Here is a 24,645-nt window from a genome sequence, read left to right on the forward strand (position 1 = left end):
GAAACAGACTTCTTTTGTCTAAGCTTCCCATGCTGTGGCAATTTGTTCCAAAAACTCCAGTAAAATAACATAAGAGGTAAAATTTTATTTCCTCCTAACTCATTGCAGTGTAGGATTTGCTTGTGGGAATGGTACCACCTTCTTTGCCCATACCAATCCAAGATCCTTTAGTGTCATCGGCAGAAACAAGCTTGCTGAACTGAGGACCCTGGAGGAGGCAAGCAGGTGGTCACAGGAAAGTCTGGAAGCAGAAGAAGACTCTAGGCTGGTGGGATGACTACCACAAGTCTTTGATTAGCTTGATCTGGGGATAAAGATGAGGATGAGGTAGACAGCAGGACAAGGACAAATCACATAGAGGTCACAGGCTAGGAATCTGGACTCAGTTTCTGCACTACCAGGAAATATAGCAAGACTGTAAGGAATGAACAGGATCTGACTGAGTTGTTTCTAAGTCATTTCTAAGAATTAATGGGGTTTATGTGTATAGACCATGAGCTGTCAGAAGGAAAAACAAAGAAAGAACACTTCTTCAAGGCAGAGGATAGACCCGTAAAGTAGGCAGCAGAGAAGTAGGTGGGTTTCATCAGCTTCTCCCTTAAGGAACCATAAGTGTTAATTGCAGAAATACTGGCAATCCCATAATTCTATTTACAGTGTTTGTTATGAGAAAATGTCAGAATTTGGATCAGAACAATGATGTCAGTTTTGTAGAAAATTGTAGAGGAAAATTACACAGTAGTTTCTACAAAGGAAAATCATCATATAGAGTGAATCTAAGAACTCTCAGATGGCATGAAGGAAGAGAGAGGAGAATTCAGTGAAGGGAACTCTCATTGATGTAAGGATGGGCGTGACACCAGCCCAATGCCAACATTACATTCAGTGAGGCTTCAGATGTGGAACTTAGTGAGGCTGAAATCTCTGATTTCACATCTGCTAGTAAGAATAAGTAATTTCTGAGAATAGAAGGGCCCTGAGTGTGAGCACTGACTTAGAAAGAACAATTATGCGCCCTCTAGTTTTAAGCCAAAGTTTTGTGAGATTGTAGAGTGCTTCAAGTCATCACAAGGGACATGTATAGTCTTCTCTTGATACCTTATATTCCAAAAGTCAGATTCAGAAAAGCATAAAGTTAAAGAATAAAAAAGATCATGTGTATACAGTCTCTTTGGAATTTGCAAATATTTTTCATACTTATTATATCTCATTTGTCTCTTTTCCAACCTCTCTGACTGCTGGTAGAAAATGAACTATGGAAAGGGAGAAAAAAACAAAGCAAAACAAACAAACAAACAAAATAACCCCAACATGGACTCAGAAACAAGCCAGGCAAATGGCTCCATGATATTTCACTCTAGGCTGGTGCCATGGGGATGGGAAGCAATGGATCGGTAATTTGATATCATATATTCCAAACTTGTCAATTTATAGATACAATAAACATTTATGGGCATTTAATATGATGTGGACATGGTGTTGGATTCTGGGAACCTAGAAATGCTGTTTATTAAAATTGCTTAAAATGTGTTTTGGGAAATGCAGAGACAGTTGTACAAATAAGTAGCCATGGCCTGGTAAAATAATGAATCTAATTAAAGTGTGATCTAGAGGGCTGGAGAGACAGTTCAGCAGTTAAGAGAACTGGCTTCTCTTTCAGAAGATACAAGCTTGATTACCAGAATCACATGGTAGTTCACAATCATCTGTAACTCCCATCCCAGGAAATCTGCATCCTCTTTTGGCTTCCATGGGCAATAGCCATGTAATGGCGCACAGACATACATGCACAAACATCTATACACATAAAATAAAATAAATAAATATTTTAAAAATTAACTAGAAACTGGGGCGATGGCTCAGCATTTTAACAAAGCAGTTAAAGTGATTACCCTACAAGCACGGGAACTAAAATTTGGGGTCATAGGAACCAACATAAAATGCCTGGTTGGTGCAGTAGTTTGCCTGTAATTCAAGACCAAGAAGGGGGAGACAGGAGATCCCCAGAACAAGCTGGCTAGCAAGAATACCTATATTGACTAGTTCCAGGTTTGATTGAGAGCCCTTTCTTCAACAAAAAATGTGAAAAAGAGGTTGAGAATGATTCTTGATATTAACGTTGGGCCTCCACATTCATGGGACACAAATTCAGAAACATGCATACACAGATAAATACTACACAAACAATCATAAAAAAGAAAAAAAGTGTGAGATAGGTACCTCAGAGATCCAGAGAAGCCATTTAGAAGGGAAAGAAATCTACAAAAGGCACGAGAAGATAAGAAGGGATTCTCCTGGAAAAAACGTGGGAGTGGTAGGGAGAAGGTCAACGCAGAAGTGCCTGCATCTCAGAATTAGCTGTTTACTCCAACACAATAAAGCCTAGGGCAGAGGGTGCTGAAGAGGTGTCCCAGAACCACATTGAAAAAGTCTCATGATTGTGTTAAGAAGCTGGTGTTTGTTTCTCAAGGCTGTAGAAGCACCAGAAGAGGTTTGGCAAGAGGTTTGGTCTTGCAGTTATGAATTAATGAAGTCCTAATACACGCCTGGACAACAAGAGCCTCAAAATCATGCCAAGTCAAAGAAACAAGTACAAAAGACTACATTATGTTTGATTTCCCCTGTAGGAAATGTTCAGAACAAAGCATGTATATCACTAACTGCCAGAGGCTAGGAGAAGAGAAGAATGGGGAGTAACCAGTAGTAAGACTGGCATTTGGGGGCTGCAGAGGTGGCTCAGCAGTTAAGAGCCCTTGTCAGTTTTGTCAGGGACCCAGGTTTAGGTACCAGCACTTTCAGTTCCCAGTTCAGGGGATTTGACATTCTCCTCTGTCCTCTGTGGGCATCGCAGACACTTGTACACAGACATAAGAGTGCAGAAAAAACATCCATTCACACAAACTAAAAGAAACAAGTATTTTTTTTAAAGGATGGGGTATTTACTTTGGGGTGATAATATTCTCAGTGTAGATTCTAGTTTTAGATGCCGATTTCTATGAATCAAACGCCTGAATTATACACTAACTGCTTAGATTTCATGGCAAATTGTATATATCCATGTAGTTATTAACAAAAACAAAATCTACAGTTCTCCTCTGGATTGCAACTGATTGGCCAATAAAGCAAACACATATGGATTCTCAGTTAGTGTCTAATTTATGTTTATGGTTCTAAGGAGCTACAGTAGGACTTCTAAACACCGACAGAGATAGGGGAGTTACCCCAACCCACAAAGGCTCTGCCAAAGGTCATATCTAACTGTTACAGAATTGAATATTTGGTATTTTCCAACTGATTCGTCCTGATTTCTCCCTTTCGAGATTTATTCCTGCTGCTAGGGTCAGGGCTTGGCTTCTTTTCTTGGGTCATGATGTTCAAATCATGCTTGTTTGTTTTGTTTTGTTGAAAATCATGTTCTAGTAAAAATATGCCCCTCCCTCTCCCTCTCCCTTCCCTCCTCTCCCCCCCCTCTTAGTTCTGACTATGCTCCGTGTTCCTCTCATCTCCTCGGAAAACAGGAAGACGACTTACGGCTTGCAGCTCATTTCCAGGCCTGGGTGGACTGTTCCTGCTGCTGAGTTCTCCCTGTCACTGCAGCGACTGCTCAGAAGACCAGATAGGTGACGTCTTCCTTAGATGGATCCTTTCCCTCCCAATAGTCTGTTCAACCAAAAGATCTTCCTCTGCTCTGTCCCAGCTGCTCCAGAAGGATTCCAGGTCTGCCATTTTGAAAACAGTGATGGTCCGAGGTTGGGTCTAAGAACAGACTTCCATCCTTTCTTCTGTGACAGTCACTTATACTAACATGTTTCCTTCCAAAGGTGGCACCTAGCAGGAGAATTCATGATGACCCAAGGAGACTCTAGATTGGACTTCCCTTTCCTGAAGAGTCAATAGAGAACAGTAAGATGCAGCAAGGGTCTTGTCTTCCTGCTCAAGAACACTGCCTTTATGTCTTCCTTCATTCCAGTGAGTGGGCACATCGAATGCTGAACTGTCCTGGAACAGGGTCTTCATCGTGGAGAAACAGGGCAATTCTATATATTTTTCGGATGTGGCTTAACTGAGCTTTGTGTACATGGATGGGCTGGCTTTTTTCTTGTCTGTTATTACTGACTCTTAGAATCCGATGTTCTTCCCAGCATGGGATGTTTTAGTTCTCAACAGATTTATAAAACTCCAGAGAGTAGAATGAATGTTCAGGGGTAGGGCGAACATAGAGACACAGTAGGTAGATTCCTCTACTATAGCAAGGGACAGCATCCAGCTGTGATGCTGAGCCAGGCTAACCAATTCTATAGGCTACATTATTATTATTATTATTATTAAAATTATTATTATTATTTAATTTGGTTGTTTGAGACAGGGTTTCTCTGTGTAACAGCCCTGGCTGTCCTGGAACTAGCTCTTGTAGACCAGGCTGGCCTTGAACTCACAGAGATTTGCTTGCCTCTGCCTCCTGAGTGCTGGGATTAAAGCCGCGTGCACCATTACCGCCAGGCTACATTTTTACTTTTAAAGGTGGAGTGCTTTGGGGCCTCTTAAATAACGACATCTTAACCATTCACTAAAAAAGGAAAACGTAGCCCTAGACCCATCCTTGGTATATATTGTTGTTAATGATTGCACTAGATATTTCATCAGGAGAACAAACAAAGTAGAAGCTGGAGATGCGGTGAGCACACAGAACCACTTTAAATGACTTTCTGCCATGGTTTCCGGCGTATGGAGGTAAAAGCTACCAATGCTAAGAGCAGCATTCTCTGTATTCAGTCAGGAAAACAGCATCCCACTCATGACCACAATCCACAGAGTCAAAACGAACCCTCATTTTTCAAACTCTGCAGTATATGTTCTGATTCAGCTCTGGTTAACTCTGTCACTGCAAATGGATGGTGATATCGGTATTATTCTTACTTCTGTTTTAGATACAGGGGAAAGGGTCCTGTTACAGCTAGAAATTTTAAAGCCCAGGATAAAAGTTAGTTCAGACATGCCTGGATCTACAGCGTTGTCATTCAGTCCACCACCCGGTAAACACAGGTAAACATAGAACATACAACATGATGTGGAAGAAAGAGGGGACTTGCAATAGAATTAAAGATAATTGCTCCTCAGTGTAAAATGCTGTGATGCCGAACTCTCTATTCTGTATGAAAACATTACATTTGTTCCTTTACTGAAATAGATCAGCAAGAGAGAGGGTGAAAACAAGCACAGTTTGACTGATACTTTATATTTGTGATGTGTGCAAAAGTCCTTCCTAAGTGATCGGGGCAAATCCTTGTTGCTGCCCCCTCTTCCGAGGTGAATTAGCACAGAGATGGACCTCGCTGGCCTCGATGCCTCTGTTCATTTGTTTTCTGCCAGGGCCGTTGTTGAGAGGCGAACGTGGGCTTCCCTGGCCAGCTTGCACTGCCTTCTTCCTTTTTAGAGTCAGCTTTATTGAGTTTCTGAGCAAGCGTATAATTTAAATAACCCTTTCCCAGAGAGCGGAAAAGGAGGTCTTGTCCTTCCGCTTTGATTTCTGATACCCAGGATGATGTACTGGACTCCTCTCAGGTGAACCAGTCCCGATTCCACTATCCACCCTGCTTTTAGCAAGTAGGTTTTGGTTTGCTTTCCCAGCGTTCCCGGGATTTTTGGTGGAGCAGGCGGTGCCGACTAAAGCTTTCCCCACCCTCTCTACCCAGCTTGCTTCTGTCGACTATATTTTCAAGTTTCCCTTCAATGATGGAGTTGTTTCTTAGCATCTTGTGCGCTTAGCCATTTAATTAAAGCAATCCATATTGAATTCATGTCCAGATGCCTTGACCGGCCGAGCCAGATCCTCATTGGCATGCCAGCTGCTCAAAGAGGAACGGGGCCCCTTGCATACTAATCAGTGGAGGAGGCGGTGATTCATCAGCCCATGATACGGCTCCAGCATCTACAAGCACTTATGACATGTAATTGGTGGTGCATGAGCAAGCCAGGCCACATTAAAAACCCCACAGATAGTCAGAGATAAAAATTAATGACTTTTGCTTTGTGTAATCCTGCATGCATTGGTGGGTAAGGGAGGGGGGGGTTGGGATTAATGGGCAAATCTAAGTAGGCATCAAGGAACAAAGGCTTTCCTGGCCTTGTTTACATATCGAACAATAAAAAACACAAGTGACAAGTTATGGGAAAGGCGAGTGTGAATTTTCGGCACGAGTGAGTTGAAAGACTGCTTTGCAGTTTATTATGGAATCCAAATTTCCATATTCATTATCCCAAAACAAACGTCCTCAGTGGGCTCTTCGAGGATGATGGTCTGAAGCCGCTGTTATTATTCATTCTTCGCCGGGGCCGAGGTTGTCATGATTAGGACCGGGCCGTGCTCACTCCTCATGGCATGCTCCAGCTTCTCAGCGACACAATGCAAACCTTTGACAAGCCCAGAGGAATGTAACAGGGATCAAGTAGGGTCACCCTAAGCAGGCACTCATGAGCGGAAGGAGCCCCACATTCAGGGCTGGATGGGGGAAGAGAAAGAGCCTTGAGCCTCCTACTGATGGGCCAGAGAAATAGCCTGCGTGGCCTAGGAAGTAGCTGATCACCAGGGAGAGAAGAAAGGTCAGCGGAAATAGTGAATGAAATGGCTGTTATAGCTAACCTGCGTGGTTTAATGGAGCTGGTTATTGGGGTGATATAAGCCAAAGCTCTGAATAATAGGGATATTAAAAGGGAGACAAGTGGGGTGGAGGGTAACACCCAAAGCATGTCTGTTAGTGGCTAACGCCGTTGGGGCAATGATTCAAAGATGTGTTGGGGACCTACTGCTTGTGTATTGTGACAAAAGTGTGACAGAGACAAGTGTCAGTGTTTGATAGACAGGAGCTGCCATCATTGCTATTGAAGGGGCTTCTTGGAAACGCATGACCTGGTGGAAATTTGCTGATGGGCTTGGAACCGGGAAGAGTCTGTGAGTTTGCAGGAGGCTGTGGGATAGGTTAGCTAACAGGATCACTGGAGAAAGGGGAGCCAGGGTATGTGGGTGCTGGAATTAGGGGAGAGGCTGGGTCCTTATTAAATATTTATGAATGTGGTTTGAGGAAGGAGAGGGAGATAATTAAAGACAGGCTCTGGGATAATAGGCTTAGGACAGGCTGGTTTTCCCTATTGTCTGGCTTTGTCTTTCCTGAAAGGCTAGTAGATCAGGGTCACAGGTATGCCGCACCCTGTCCATGCCTTTGGATTTGATCTGACAGAAGTCCATGTTCTTGTTTGTCCTTATTAGCCATGGAGTACATCAGTTACCTTGTTAGATGCACCACAGGCAGGGTGAATAGAAAGGGTACCCAACAACAGAAAATGCGCAGAAGAGATGACTGGAAAGAACACATTTAGCATCATCCCCATGGGCCAAGAGTAGTGTTTGTAACAGAGCCATCCCTGGCTTCTGCTTGTTGCCCCCTTTTCTTCTGTCCTCACATAACAAAATCCACTGTCTGGTGTGTTTGAAGATTCTGTCCCTGTGTTGTTCTCATGAGTGTCACGGTGTCCCCAGGGGCTGTGATTATGATGAAAACATCTGGAGATTATTTCAGAACTGACGATACCCTAGGCCTTAGTGCCTCCTCTAGAAGATGGTGAACTGCCAGTGTAGGACATCCAAAGCACTCACATGTGAGTCTTGCTCCAATATAGTGATCTGAAACTTAAATATTATATCCCAATGTTGAAATTTCAGACCAATATGGGGCTGGATTCACAACCATGGTACTTCTACTTAATAATATGTACCTGAGATCTGGGGAACACTTCCATAATTGAACCCTCGATCTGAACTGGTGCCCTTGACCAGAGAAGCCAGGGTCACACAGGGACAGAGGTGGTGACTCAGTGACCAACAGTGGCATCACCCAGCAGAAGAACAGTAAAGACAAGGAAACAATGAAATCTGAGATTCTTCTGCTAAGGCTTAACCTGATGCCTTCTGCTGAGTGGGTTAGGGCAATCTGTGTTCTGTAAAACTCCAGGAGGCTGAAATGCATGCAGAGCCTATCTTGACCTGAGGGTCCTTCCCAAGGAAGGCCTAGTCAAGAGTCAGCTACAGCACACACACAAAAAAATAGACAAAAAAAACAAAACCTGTATATTAAAATCAGATGGAAGAGATTTAGAAATTGGGGAAATTAGAGCTGTTATATATATATCCAAGAAACTACTGGATGCAAAAAATATATATGGAGGCAGGGAAGCGCGATAATGTTTTCTTCAGCACTGAAGAAGAGGAAACGAAGCCAAGCCATTGATAATTAAGTCACACAGACAATGTGGGAACCCGAAGCTGTTCTTTCTTCCTCAGAGAGTGAGTCAGGAAATGTGGATGAACTCCTCTCATCAACTGACGTGAAGGACACCGGAAGCCAAAAGAGGCAGAGTATCTCCTGGGTAATCTACACAGAAAATTAGCCTGGCTTTATTTCACCACTTTCAACTTTATTTGCCGACTAGATCTTCTTTGAAGTGCTCTTGAGACTTTTGATAAGGCCAAGGGGAGAAATTGGGCTACAATTTAGGAGTCTACTGGATGAGTCTTCTTGGCTAGAACATGCTTAGTTGGTCCTGAAACAGATCAGAGCCGCCACAAACAACAGCGACAGGGCAGTTCTGCTGGGAGGGGCCTGGCAAGGTCTCTACACAAGAGAGCGCATGGGGTTACTGGATAGTCAGTGGAGGGGCCTTTGCAACAGGAGCTGCGGCCAGGGCACCCACAGAGGAAAACCGACACACAAGGAAATGAGTTGTTTTCAGAACCCAAATTTGCAGGAAACCCAGAACTAAACATTACCTGTCCTCTCTCCGCTCGACTTTCTCTCCTCTCATCTGCCTGTCCTTTCTCCTCTCTCTACATGTATTTGCAAGACATTTTTCACAGGGAAAGCCTGAAAATGCATGTGATGGCCACTAGGGTCCTGAGGATGGCATTCATTTGGAAATGCTGAGCTGATGGTGGCCAGGTGTGGAAGGGTCAGAATGAGTTGACCAGGAACAGTCATGAAGGTGCCAGGTGTGGAAGGGTCAGAAGACGTTTGGCTTTTCCAGAGAGGTAACAGGGACCCCACACTGGAAGTGAATATGGAAGGGAAGAGAGGAGGGATTGGCACACGGAGAAAGGCTCAAAGCACGAGAGACAGCTCAGCAGGGAAAGTTGTGGAATGAAGCCAGGTCACGGGAAGTTTCTCTCTAGGTAGAAAACAAGACACACAGAGAAAGGGGCCAGATTCCCGCCTCCTGGCCAGCGGCAGAGGGTCTGGATTCTCATGCCTTCTAGGCGACACCTCCACTTAGAGTTGCTGACTCAGCTGATTGAATGACACACACACATAGAAAGGAACACGGATGAACCCAGAGCTATGAGGAAGAGGAGAGAACAGAGCTGTGTTCTCCAGGTGGAAGAAGGGAATAAGAGACCAAATGTTAGCTGCCAGAGAAGCACAATAGTCTCCAAAATCAGAAGAGGGGGTTTAAGAAAACAGAGGTGGCCACAGAGGGTCCTTAGCAACATCTATGCCTCTCCATCGTGAATGAGCTCATGGCATGAGAAGGGAGAAGAGGCAGTTGAGCGAACTGACCTGTGAGAGGTCTGTTTTCCTGGAGTAGGGACAGAGTGCAGACAGCAGGGGGTTAAAGAGTGATGGGAGGCCGAGGGCTGGAGGGCAGTAAGAGGAGAAAATGCATTAACTAATCTTAAATGCTGAGGACAGACCGAATAATGAACTGAGAGGCCAGAATGAAATGCGCTTTTGCCTCCAGGAGACCACTTCATCCTGCGAAGTTAAGGAGGTAGGGACTTGGTGCCTTCCTGTTGTCAACTTCCTGTCTCCACAGCTCCTAAGGCTGGGAGAGCAGCCATTGTTCTGCCCAGTCCTCAAAGGGCCTGTGAGTGGCTACTCACAGCCACTGCCTTTGTGTTTGGAGAGATTAGAACCAAGGAGCCCGGGGCTCAAGAGGCTGGGAACAGAAGCCGGCACAAGTGGAAGGCCTCTGGGTTGCCAAGTTTGTGCCCCCCCTCCCCTTTCCGTTCCTGGTCTTGTGATCTTCTTTTCAGCTGGATGAGGGGATCTCTTTTCCTCCTTTTCTTCTGTCTTCTTAGAAAAGGAGCACTTTCTCAATCTGCTTGACATAAGAACTTTCTTTGTTCAACTCTGATGTTAATGACTTGTTTTGTTCCTGAGTTTGCCTGCTTCTCACCAGTGTGTGTGTGTGTGTGTGTGTATGTGTGTGTGTGTGTGTAAATGAGACCCCCCAGACCAATCTGAATTCAGCGGCCCTCTTTACAACACAGTTTAAAACATTTAAGAGTATATTCAAACCAGTGAGCATAAAGCCAAGGTTTATGTGACAAAGCGACGACTTCAAATATCTCGTGTATTTTTTTTAAAGAAAATCAAAGAAATAAATGAAGCTCTCCACTTTCCTAACTTAATAAGTTTCATTTTTGTAAGAAAAAGATGCCAAACTACTATGATGTTAACATTAATATTAATATTTACCAAATTGTAATTGGTAGACCTTGTGTTTTTCTTATAAATCAAATCAATCAATCAATCAAATAGCTCTCCCCATGACTTCAAATTTTCCAGAAATTTTATAATGCCGAATTCAACAAACACTCTAACGGATCTGAGATGAAAAGATACAGTGATTAAAGAGATAGCGCAAGAGAGATGGCTCCACAGGCTTTTTGTGCAAGTGTGAAGACCTGATACCTAGTTAAAGCTGGGCATGGTAGCCCATGTATGTCTATAACATCAGTGTTGGGGTCTGTGAGACAGGAGGATTCTGGGAACTTGCTGACTAGCCAGACTATCTTAAATGATGGTCTGCAGGTTCAACAAGAGACCTTGTCTCGAAAATAAGATGAAAAGCCAGAGAGGCAGAAATCTGATGCCAGCCCCTGGCTTGGTGCACATGTCTGTGCACACATGTGTGTGTACCCCTCCCCCATCACAAAACAAATAAATAAATAAAACATTTGTTAAAAGAACTTACTGCTTATTCTTTGTAACTTTTCTGAGCCTTCACAAGGGAGCAATTTCAGCCCTGAACATTCTTCCTGTTGAATTGAGGGACCTGAGATACTGACACAATTAGTATTGCTAAAGTGATCAACACACACTCCAATCAATCCCACAGCTGTTTCCACTGTTGCTTCCCCAACAGACTCTAGAGCAGGGTTTCCACGGCAATCATTCTGGATAAATTTCATCAAACTATGCTATATCCTTTAGCATACCCAAGATCTTGACATTGATTTGCCCCGTAACTGGGTTCACCACCATTGAGGGGGTGGAGACTGCTTTGAAATATAAAGACCACTTTTCTCTGAGCTGAACGTTTCAGATTCCCTCCTTCCCATCCAGTGCCCAGCTTTACCCCTAGCTTTCTGCAGAAGTGCACCTGGGGAAGAAAGGAAGGATCTAGCCTGACCCCCGTCATTACTCCCATAGACACTGTGCAATCGGAATGGAATGTAGAAGGGAGGGAAGGAATTCAAGAAGTCCCAACAAAGTATCAAGGTCTATATAAAGACCTCAATGATCTCACTTAATGTTCCAATAATTCTGAGTCCACAGGCTCCCTCGTGCAGAATCCATACTTCATCATCTCCAAGAGGTCACCAGCTCTTGCCAAGTCCACAACAACCACAGTTTCAAATTTCCTTCTTGGGCTGCGAAGATGGCTCAGTGGGTCCTTGCTGTCCTAGCATGAGGACCTCAGATGAAATCCCCCAACACAGGCAAAGCCAGCACGTCAGTGCGTGTCTGCCCTTGCAGCGTTCATAGTGAGATGAGAGGCAGAGGAGTCCCCAGAAAGCCACAGGCCAGCTAGCCTGGCATAGGCTGTGCAAGGGGAAACAATGAAAAAAAAAAGAGGCCCTGCTTCCAAACAAAGTGGAAACCATGTCCTGACCCCCAAGGCTGTCCTCTGACCACCCCTATGCCATGTGCATACTTGCATACAAGCAAACAGACAAGCACACACATCATAGACAGATAGTAAACAAATACAAACAGAAAGCAAATTTCCTCCTTGTCACTTCTGTCTCTCATCAAAACACTCCCCCCCCCATTTTTCTCAGAACTTCCTATTCACTCTCAGTGCCAACCCCAAAAGGATGTCAGGGTCCTCACTCTCCTGGTCTGATCACCACCCATCTCCAAATGATCCACCATTCAGACGTTTCCCCTAAAGACCAATAGGCTCAGCACCATCATGTTTTACATTCTTCCTTACCTCGGTTTCCCTATAGGTGTAAACGCTCCGCCCATCCTTGTCTTCCCACATCCTCAGCCTCTGTGGTTGTGTACCCCTTTCCCCTCTAAGTTATTTTCCATCCCTTATTTTTACAGCAACTAGAATGAAACCAGAACACACATCAGCCATGATCCCCTCCACCACCCACACAAAATAATTCCCAACAACTAAGACCTCCAACAACTTGAGAGTAGTACCGGAGTACATGTCCAAGTGTGTCAGAGCAGAAACCTCTGGACATCCAGGACATTATCTGCAAATGTTCTGGATGCTATCAGGGCTCATGGGAATTCACTGCAGGTTATCTTTCAAGTACATGGTAGTGGGACAGCTGGGAGATCACAAAGTTAGCTAAGATAGATCTGGTCCTCTGACCATGCAAAGAGGATACTCCAGAAAGAATAAGAGAGTTACAAGTAAAAATGGACTTACAAGCCCTGAAAGAGAACATGGATGAATTCTTGGATGTAAACAAATGGCTTCTAACTAGAATCAATATTCAGAAGTGCAGGAAGGCAGAATTGATAAATGTGATCTCGTGGACATTTCAAAACGTCTGCATGGAATCAGCCAATTCGAAGACACGGCAGCAAAAGACAAATGACTTGCAGTCGCAACAGAGACAAAAGGGCAATTGCCAGAGCTAGCAAAATTATATATATATATGTTTGATTTAGATTTAATTATCATATTCATGCGTATGAACGCTTTGTCTGCTTGCATGTATGCGCAGCATGTGCATGCCCTGCTGGATCCCCTGGAACTGGGGTTACCGATGGTTGTGAGACAACATGTGGGTGCTGGGAATCGAACCTGACCCGTCAGCAAAAGCAACACATTTTTTTAATCATTGAGCTATTTCTCCAGCCCAAACATACATGTGCATTTAAAATTTTTTATTTTACTTTCATTTTATGTGTGGATGTTTTCCCTGCGTGTATGTTTCTCTTTGCGGCATGTGTGTGCTTGGTGCCCACAAAGGCCAAAAGAGGCTTTGGATCCTGTGGTATTGGAGTTACAGATGGTTGGAAACCAGCATGTAGATGCTTGGAATTAAATCTAGGTCCTTTGAAAGAGCAGCCAATGCTCATGACCACTGAGACATCTTTCCATCTCCAAGAACTTCTTAAAAACTGAGGGAAAACTGTTGTAAAAAACAAAACAAAACCCAAAATAACAACAATAACAACAACAAAATCCCACAAACTAACAAACAACAAAACTGAGGACAGAATAGCCTCACAAAAATATTAAAATAGGCTTTAAGTGTGAGAAAAAGATCCTATTTATAGTAAGAGAAATATAAATTAAAACTACATGGCAAGAATTTGACATGTCTTCAAAGAATTACACAAAGTTATATATGATACAGAAAATCTATTTCTAGGTAGATTTCTAACATAAATAATCAACCTATCCTCCCCCCCAAACCTATACTCCTGTTTATGGTCATATTTTTAAAAAAGACAAGTCGTAAGAATAGCCTAACTAGCCATCAGTAGATGAATGAATCTTGATATAGAATGTGCTCCATCCACACAATGGAGTAATATTTGGCCATAAAAAGGAACACAATTTTGCTCCATGCTGTAACCTGGGCAAGCTTTGCATATGAAATGTAAATTAAAAGAAGCTAGTGACAAAAGCCATAGGTTTGTCATTTTATTTGTGAGCAATGTCAAAGATAGTAAATCTGCTGGTGGCGCTCACCTCAGTAGTAGTTCAGGACTGGTGGGTCTGGGCGTTTAGACAATGAGAGGCAAAAGGCATTAAGTTCTAAAATTATCTGAAGTGCTGGTATATATTAAAATCTGTTCAATGCTACATGTAGTAAATTGGATGCATTTGGTTGACAAAAGTTAACTCCATACTTTGTTAGAGGGATACAAATGACTCAATGCTAGCTTTTCTGGAATTCCTCCAGGAAGTTGGTCTTGATGATACCTGTCCAACAAGGACACACACACTTATGATTTTATATCAAGATATTCATAAGTGCAAGATTTTCACACAGTGTAGGTGCCTGTGAATAGAAGAAGGCAGGATCGATGTGGTGCGGCTGTGTAACAAACGAACTGCTTGTTTAACCCAGGATGAGGAGAGACCCTCTGTCATGAAGGGAGATTCCCAGGATGCATTGTAAGAAAAACACAGGGAGTAACGGTCGTTTACAGTATGCTCTAATAGAAGAAAGCAAAGTAACCAATGGACACCTAGATTGTCTCATCTCAGCAAAAAGACACAATATGAAGGAAACCAGAAATGAATGAGATAGGTTACCTGCAAGGAGTGGGTAGGGTGGTGGTGCCAGTTAACACCTGTCTGACTACACCTTTTCATTTAATTTTGACCCTCATAATTATGGTAATGTTTTATATGCTAAGGAAGTTCACAAAGGTGGAAAAAAGCCTCCAACAGAGACACAAATCAGCACAGATTTGGAAGGAGTGATGCAAGAATATTCTGTGATGGGTAGGGGTCAACCTGGGCTTCTGTACGCTAGGCTAGTGCTCTCCTGCTGAGTTACAGCCCCAGCTCCCAACTGATGACTGAACATGGAATTTTGATCACAGCTCCTCAGTCCAGAGCACAAAAGATGTGTAAAGAAACCACAGAAGCCTAGTTCATAGCTTTGACTTGCACAGGGTGCGCACAGACAATTTGAAAGCAGTGTTCTGTCATCCAAGCTTGAGCAACTGAACAAATACAGTGCGAGAAATGGGGGCTGCTTGTCTTTTACAGAAGTGCTGTCCATAGACAAAACAGGAACATGCTGCAGAACTGCAACGGAAATGCTGACATGGCTCAAAGGTACTTATATCTAAATCGATCGATCAATCAATCAATCAATCATCTATCTGACCATCTTCTTCCCTTGCTCTCTATCATTTCCTCCAATCTATGTGCATTGAGGGAACCTTAAAAATAACCCCGCCTGCCACTTCATTGAACAGCATAAAAGTCTCTAACTGCAGCCCTAATACACATCCTCGAACCCACAGGTAAGTGTTGCTCTCAACCCTCATAAGAGGAGCTTTTCTTTTTTTGTAGCAGCTGAAGACCATCAAAGAACAGCAGAATGAAGAGGACAGCTGTCCATGGAGTGCCTATCCCCTGCTGCCATGTCTACAACACAGTTCTCAGACCTAAGGCTTAGGGAGCATCATGGGAGAGAAGATAGAAAGATTGTAAGAGCCAAAGGGCCAGGGAGTCTACTGTGAGAGCGTGGCTTCTAGACACAAGGAAGCTGCACCCAGGAACTTCAGGAACATGGTTGCCTAAACATGACCTGAGAAATGATATCAAGCAGACATGCCAACCTAAGTGGGGAATTCCCAAGGGACTTCATCCGTGCAAGAGGAATTACAGGAAATTTATATTTGCTGGAAGAGGGACAATCTTCTCCCAGGACCTCCCACTGATAGGCTAGTCAATCCCAAAGGTCAGTCCTAAACACTTATAAACAATACTAAATGATACCACCGATTATATTTATAAATGTGTGTGTGCATGTATGTCTGTGTGTGTGCATGGGTGTGTGTGTCCGCATGTGTGCATGTGTGTATGGGAAAGTGTAACAAACATAATTAAAGAACAAGAACAAAGGATTTGAGGAGTGGGAGGGACATGAGAGGAAATGGAGGGAGGCAAAGGAGCAGGAGAATGCTATAACTGCTGTACTTGTATATGAAACTCTAAAAACTAAACCAAAAAGAAAACAATGACACCCAGTAGCTCTGATACCCAAACTACAATCTCAGAGTTCCCTTCCTCACTACAAAGATCCAGGGCTTCCAGAACCAGGGTTATGTGTTGGTCCACCCCAACACCCACCCTACTGAGATCTGCTGGAGCATGTGGGGAGAGGCCTGTCCGTTCTGCAGACCCAGGGCTGCAGGATCTCCATGTCACAGGGAAACATGGGATATCCAGGAAGAGTCCCAGTGAGGGCCCAACATCAGTGGTGTATCAGAGAGCAGGGGCCTTGAGCCAGACCCATGATTCTTTGGGATGAACACCTGCAGGTAAAAAATATGGATACAGGAGTTTACTGTGTGACTCAGTGTGTCACACTGCAGCTTCCGTGATGAGTTTCCCATCCTTCCTTTTTTTTCTCCTTTCTTTTCTTAAATTTTATTTTATTTAGGGGGAGATATGGGTGAGATCAGGAGACATGATGTGGAGTCGTGATGTGGAAGAATGAATTAAAAAAAGGACTTCACAGAGTGATCCCCGATTCATAGGCAGGTGAGGGACAGAGCGAGCCTTTGTTCATTAGGTAGCAATGAATAAAATGAGGAGGGCACCTGAAAAGGACAGAAGGGGCTCCCAGTGTCAAACCCCAGGACAATTCGAGTGTCAAAAATAAATAATGACAGTAATGGACCACAACCCAATGAGTCACCTGTAAGAATCCATGAGTCCATGCTGAAATAAATGAGTGAGCAAATACATCATTTAGGGAAGAGGGAGAGTGCTCCCCTCCACCTCAGTATCACATTCAGATGCTCGAACAGGTGTGATGAATTATGAAGTCACCTCTGTCTGCCGCCCAGAACTTTCCCAGCATCCAGGGAAATGTCCATCCACTAGGCCACATGGGTATTGTCTGACAGTCTAATAAACCTTTCAACTTCGTTCACTTTTATAAACACTGGTCTCCTTCACTTGAGCATCCGGAAGAAGAGAAGTCAGCCACCTACCCAGACCAGTCCTGTGACTGTTAAAGGCAAGATGAACCTCTGGATGGAATGCCTGGTAAGGGTCACTCTTAATTGTCATGTATTTTAGATCCCGAAGATGGGGGACTCACACACAGTACTCTACAAAGATACCATGGCCTGAGGATGGTAGAGAAGAAGTAGAAGCTTCTTTTCTCCTGAGCTGTAGAGTCTACCGTTCACATCACATAATTGCTATTATTTCAATTAATGATCATAAAGGCCTCATTGTGGCCAGCCTGTAAGGAGGGAAGTTCATTTCCAGTTGCAGGGGGAAGGAAACTGAAGCTCAGCAAGGTGAGATGACCAGAATTCAAAGCTGCAACGGTCCTTTTCATCCAGAACAAACTCAGTTCCCCCAATCCATGGTCACTTCTTGGCCTTTTTCCTCTCTTCTCCAGGCTTGGATGCCCAGAGCTGTGTATTCATGAAATCCAAAATGGCACCCGCGTCTCTGCTAAAAATATTGCTATAGATAATCACTCAATAAGTATTGGTTCCACCTGGTAGCTTTGAGAGTCCAGCCTGGTCCTCACTCATAACCTCCTTGTTTCACTGTGTGGTCCATGTGCAACTCTTCCTTTTCACAGCTTACCAGGGACATTAGGGTTCAGAGGGAAAGAAAGTCATTGCTGCTGGTAGGAGGCTAAGTCTCACCTAGGAGCTCTCAGTTGTGTTTAAGCATGACTGGTGGGTGGTTACATGTTTGCTGTGAGCACGGTGGTCCCTATTCATCTGCTACAGTAGATAATTCCATCTATTTTCCAGAAATATTTATTGGAGGTGAGGGATGGAAGCAGGCGGCTGTGGCTTCCTCCACGGCAAACATATGGTTTATTTACAACCGGGGTTCTGCTGCAGGTTGCTCAAAGAGGATTGACTCATACTTTGCAGATTAAAACCCTGAATGCTATAAACTTCATAAGGAGATTGCTCAGTGGTTAGGAGCACATGCTCCTCTTGCAGAGGATCCAAGTCTAAGTCTGAGAGTCCACGTCAGGTGGCTCACAACTCCTGGAAGTCTAGCTTCTAGAGATATAACTCCCTCTTCTGGTCCCTGGTGGCAAGTGCACTCATGTGCAAATACCCCCTGCACACACACACACACACACACACACACACACACACACACACACTAAAAAATAAAAATTACTTAGCAAAATCTTCATACGCCTTTGTATGCTAAGCAAGAACCTTGATTCTCACCGGACTCTGAGCTGACATTTGACATACCCAGAAATAGTGAGACTTGCATGATTAAGTCTGTTTTTCAAAAGATAACAGAATGTTGACTTGCTTTTCAGTCAGTTGGCTGATGAAGGGAGAAAAAAAAAACAACCCATTCCCAACCTGCTTCTTGGGACCAGCATGGTCTGCTTCCTTCTCACTATATTATATACAAGGGCGCTCTCTTTTTGTTTACGAATTTCCTTGAACTTGGGCAGCCAGATGGCTTAAAAGCAAACAGCCCCAACCTGCCAAAGTCATGGTTTACATGGTCATTAAGATCTACACTGTGTAATCATATGCCAAGCAGTCAACTACCGTGAGTGTTGTTGACGTTGGCCAGGAAGCTGGTGGGGTATGGGCCCAGCCTCTGTGCCCTTACAGATGTCTTTCTGAGATGGGTCGTTAAAATGGCTTCTCTGCTAAGGGTTCTTTAACCTCAGAGTACGTCATCTGCGCCCCCCCCCCTTCGCCCCATCCTCTTTAGACCCTAAAAGAATGTATTCAATTTAGCCTTCTCATTCATCTTGAAAGTTTTGCGCTCGGCCCCTTTCCACTTGAAGCCGTGTTTGATGTTCCCACGGGTGTTCTACTGATGGGCTTCACCCAGAGAGCTTTGCTGTTGACTTTGACAGTCTGGTGTTCAGAGGCTGGACTGATCTTCACAGATGTTGGCCTCTGCACACAGCAATTAGACACACAAGCCAAATTGACACAGGCGATGCCTATACGGAACCCTTGGTGTTCATTTAGAAAGCTCTTGTGGACCCTGTATTCCTAGTTAAAGATGGGACGATTCCCTTGGGGATGGCTGGCTCTCATCCAGGAAGACAAGGAAGCATGGCCAAAGCATTCAGTCTCTGAAGGTCCAGGGGAGTACACTCTGCTGATGCGAAGCCTTTTTATAGGGCACCTTCTTATATCATCGGGAAATTGATTATTTCATTAAATTGTAGTGGAAACACATATTTGTAACAGAGTCTACTCTAATAGTGAAAAGGGTTTAAAAATCCTGCATTGGGGACCACAAGATCGTGCGTGGCTCAAACTGCCTTTTAGGGAAATGAAAATATAGATCTTGGGGTAGGGAAAGTACAGCTCAGGGCAAAATGTTTGCTATGTAAACAGGAGGACCTGAGTTTCATTCTTAGGACCAAGATAAAACTCTGGGAGTGGGGTGCACATTTATATCCCCAGGGCTGGAGAGGCAGAGATGGAGGACTCTTGGGGCTCAATGACCAGCTGATCAAACTTGTCTAACCAATGGGACCACAGGCCAATGAGGGACCCTATCTCTGAAAAGAACCTGCATAGTCCTTGAAATGACCTCTGAGGTTGACCTCTAGTCTCTACATGCATGTGCGTGCACATGGTACACACATAAATACACATACACATATACACATACACATATTCACATATACCAAACATAGGCATCTAAAGAAAAAGAAAAAAGGCGTATAACAGATTCCAGCAAATCCTTTTTTAAGAACTATCTACATGGGAATTCCTCAAGGGGATAGGAGGCTCCCTAGCGGCTCCACACCTTTGTTCTCCCCCAAGGAAGGCACTGAAAATCTTCAGATTTGAAAAGGGTGCGGGCTCCCTGTGCTGTCAACCACTGACGGGGACTGTCCCCGGTTGCTGTGTGTGTACCATTCTCCTTCTCTTCTCCAGACTCTCCTGAGTATTCCAACTCGTGCTGGGTAACTGTTGAGCAGGAGAATGACCTGTGGCCAGTCCCCACCATTAAACGGAATCGGGACAACTCTCTGTGTGGTACAGTGCGCTCTTGGAGAGGGTATTCTTAGCAGTCTGGTGACCAAAGGTGATGGTGCCATATTGTTTAAAGAAAAAAAGGCCCAGAGATGCCATCAGTCAGGTTTTATAGTTGATAGGATAGCTCATTTATCTATTCCCTACACGGACCAGTGAGATGGCTTAGCAGTATGGCTCCTGAAGCCCAGACTGAGTCTCAGTTTGATCCCTGGGACCCAGGCAGTTGAAGGATAGAGATGTTGCAAGTCATCCTCTGACCTCCCCACACACGCTGTAGCATGGGTATGCATGCCAACCCCTCAATCAATCAATCAATCAATCAGTCAGTCAATCAATCAATCAATCAAGATACCTCTCTCCTTTCTGCCCCCTCTTTTCTCTCTTTCTCTTCCTCCCTCTGTTTTTCCTCTCCTGTCCCACTCCTCTCCCTTTTCATCGACCTCCTCTCCCACACTTTAGTGAATCCCTGAGAAGTTAGTCCTAATGAACACAATTGCTGCCTTCGTAGCCATTTCTTTTGGAAGCCATGTTGCTTTCCTGACGCAGTGAGGCACTTTCTCCCAAGTGAGGCAGTTTGAGGGGGAGGCCATGTCTGCGTCAGCCGCTTTCCAATTATAATGGACCTATAGCGAGACGCGCTGAAATCACCTCTGATTTATTCGGGCCTTTCCCCTGCCGATTACCTTCTCCGTTCTGGACAAGACTATCTGCTCTTTCTGGGTGAGGGAGCAGCCTGATTATAGCTTCATTAGAAAATGGTGCCGCTTGCTCTTGCAGTCTAATTGGTTGACAGGGTTTGGGATACGGACCCGTGAATCGCTGGCAGTGTGCGTGGCCCTCCTTCTGTCACAGAGAAATCCTCAGCTGTCAAAGGTATGGATATGTGGAGTAGTTCATTTTATGTGTCATTAAAAGAACCTCTAATTGCAGCCCTAAGTCTCTCCCGGAGCCTCTTAGGAGGAGGATGCACATTTCCCTTCCCCAGACTTGGCTCGGTCTTGGTGACTCCCCTTACAACCTTGTGCGTGGTGGAAAAGACACCTACAGTGGCTCCAGGGAGTGGAGACCCTACTAGGAGAGGTGTTGAAGACAGGCTTTCTCTGGCTTCTCACGGGGTTTGCTCCTAATGAAAATCTCTCCAGCATTCTAGCCTTTCTCTGTAGAACACTGATGCTCCCAAAGGCCAAAAACAGTTGTCACCCACAGGTCTTTCAGGCAGACACATTTCCCACCCAAGAGGAATTGATGACACAGTGAGCAGGCTTAGGGTTCTGAGCTAAGGTGAGCCCCTAGGGAAAAAAATTAAATTGACTTGTTCAAAAGGAAGTGTGGATTATCACAGGACTTCGGTTCTCTAGACTGAAAAGTATGTCCCAGGTTTGCAGACTACATGTTTCTTAAGGAAACACACAGGCCTGGGCACCAGGAGCTAAACCCATTCCCCAGTTCAACCAGAGAGACCCAATAAATGGAGGTGTTGGGCTCCAGTAACCTTCTCTACCCAGGGAGGAACATGGAGGAAAGGGAAGTCACACTAGTGACACACTGTCCAGGAATACATAGGGATGGCAAGTTAGACAGTAATCACTAGGTAACCATCTCAGACAGATGGAAAGAGAGGGGAAAAGCCCAAGAGTCACTATCTTTAAAGAGAACAAGCAGATCGGAGTAATCCAATTTATGGGAGATAAGAGCCTGCTGCTAGTACTGTCCTTTAACTGGACAAACGCCTTCGTTCAAGTGTCAACCCCAATCCGGAAGAGGTCACTGCACTGGGCCTGCTGCCTAATATACTCCTGAATTGGCTGAGTGGCTTTCCGAACAAACACACTGGTCCCACAGAATTGATTTTCAACAGGCCGTATTGGTCCCTAACGTAATTATCCGGCAGAGAGTCAGTTCACGGCAGCCCCTGCATTTAAACGCTGCTGGTCAGCTCAGGAGAGCGGCGGCTGCACCAAGGGGCCTTCTCCAAGCACCATTGGGGAGCCTCCTTCTCTCCCGGCAGCCATTTTCTCCCTCCTTCCTAAACCACTCAGAGAGCAGTGGGGAGTTTTGTATGACTCTATCCTAAGTGGGCATCATCCAAGCCCTTGCTCGTGAGGTGCCATCAGCCTCACTTGGCCAGGAATAGCCAGTCCTGGCTGTTTGGTGGGGGAATTCAAATGGAAGGTGTTCATACTGCCTCCATATTTACCCTCCCAAAATTCCTTGACGGCACCATTTTGGGTGACTGTGTGTGTCAGGCCAGCCAAGGGCGGACCCATGGGGTGACCTCCTAGCATAGTGTATGTCCCCTAAAGACCGTTACCTGCATAGTCCAGGCCCTGGCTAGTCAAACAGCATGCATGCCTTTTCAACTTATAGTTCCTCCTTCCAAAATCTTGCAACCCCCCCAAGCTAGGAGACCTGGTGTGAAGTTCTGTAATGGTTGTTCTGTGTCCAGGCTATCCAAATAAAATACTTCCTCCCTGGATGGACTCTAGTGAGCCCAAAAGATGGGTGTTTTTCCTTCCACTTATCCTTCTGTCATCCTCTAGAAATTGCATCATCTCCCAGTGATGACTTACATATACATCCTTTTAGAAAGAGTGGGGTCCACCGCATCCTTCGTACCTGGTCTATTACATTGTCTAAATAGCGACTCAGAAACTATTCGTGTGGTTGCACGAAAGCGTTCTGTAGTGACCAAAGAGCAAATGGCAGCAAAGATCTAGGAGAAGTCTGTGTGAACACTGCCTCTGTGTTCCTATGCGTCTTCATCTGTGAGGTGGGCATTAACAACCGTGCCTACGGCATTGGGTTGCTAGAAGGCTATACAAGCCCCTGCTTGTCAAGCTTTTGGAACCGTGATTGACCTAATCACTAGTGGTAAGGGGCAAGAACAGCCACTGGTTTATAGCACAGGGATGCTGGGCAGAGTCAGCCAGCCCCAGTCTTCACTTGGGATCTCACCTGTTGTGAAATCTTCAGCTCTCTAACCAATCAGAAGCGCTACCAAGCCCAGATTCACGCTAATTCCTTAGACCAGGACTCCTGGGCTCAGCTCATAGGTATGCCTGAACTATACTGATTTCCTAGAAACCTGTGCTCTGGGGTGGGGACCTGCTGTTGCCGAGTCTTAGATCGCTGCCTGCTCTGACCTCGTTCCAGAAGGAATCTATGTAGTTGTATTCAGGAGGTCATGGTGACCGTGGCCATGAGGGCATCAATTCTTTAAATTCTCATGAAATGCTGTTCAATTCTCACTAGCTTGTTGAAGGCTCTGCCTGAAACTTGACTGTGGAATACAAGGAAAATATTCTCATCTTAATTGAACTCGAAAAATCCACCACAGGTCTATCTTACTGAGGCTAAAGGCATTTTGGTTCGCATGGAGCTCCTAAGGTTAGAGACATTTGGGGAAACCAAAGCTAGACCCCTGATCTGTTTACTCATTTCCTTGGTTCAAACCAGTACCCAGTTTGGTTCAGGTGATGGGCGCTGTTATTTCTTGGAGCCCAGGAGAACACTCCCACACCAGACAGATGATAGGTCACACACATTTTAAGCACCCTCCTTATACTGGTACATACAACAACACTGTCACTCAGGAAACCCACTGTCACTCTATCTCAGGAAACCCAACCACAAAGGGTCAATGAACATGGCAAGAACACAGAACTATGACCATGAGATAACTCAAGGCTATTCTCATCCGACCATGTTCTAGAGGGGGAAAGTAGAGGAGGATGCAGTTTGTAAAAGCACACGAGTGTCATTAACAGACTCAATTTGCAGAAAAGAAGGTTAGGCATTGGTGGCCGGAGTGAAATAAGGGTGAAATAAGGAAGAAAAGAGGTTGGAGACAAAGGAAAAAAGGGAAATAATTATTAACGTTTACTAATATTTTTTGTTTTTATTTACCAAATAGAGTGTTCCCTCTAATGACAGACGTTACGTACAGAAAGTAAAATTCTGCCAGACACTACATTGTACCAAGGGCTTCATATTCAGTCAGCTCATTTACAGTTCATAATGAAACAGTTAGTGCTAAGACTCTCCTTCTGAGAGGGGGAGACTGAGGCGCAGAGAGGTCGCAACATGAAAAGCACAAGGCTCAAACCTAGCCTGAGCAAGAGCTACTTGGTTTCAACTGAACTGTTAAAGAAGCCCAATCGTCTGGGGACACACTTAGACTTAAAACAGCAGATTATTTTGGATACGGAAAAAATTTTTCTTTGTTCATCAGACATTCAAACTGATCTGGGTCTTGTGAAACATGTCTGGCAACCCTAGGCAGAGGCATTATTAGCTGGTCTCAAGATTTAATAGTTTTAAGCCAGCATGAACTTGTTACTGGAGGTCCCAAATGTCTTTGTCTGAATAGATTTTTAGGGTGTCTGCATACATACCAATAGCATCCAGATTCTTTGACTGGTAATCCACTGAAAAAAAGCTTTAAGCATCTGGACAAATCTTAAGTGTGCGCTTAGCCAAGGGACTGGGGGATCTGCCCTGGCGACAGGGGATCTCATTTTACAGAGTGACCCCTTCCAGATTTTAGCTATCTGCAGGTGTCTACATGGGTTTCTGGACCACATGTACCAAATTCAGCATCCAATGAGGATGAGGACGTCAAGGCTTT

The sequence above is a fragment of the Microtus pennsylvanicus genome, chromosome 6 (genome assembly GCF_037038515.1).
Source record: "Microtus pennsylvanicus isolate mMicPen1 chromosome 6, mMicPen1.hap1, whole genome shotgun sequence".
Classification (NCBI taxonomy): domain Eukaryota; kingdom Metazoa; phylum Chordata; class Mammalia; order Rodentia; family Cricetidae; genus Microtus; species Microtus pennsylvanicus.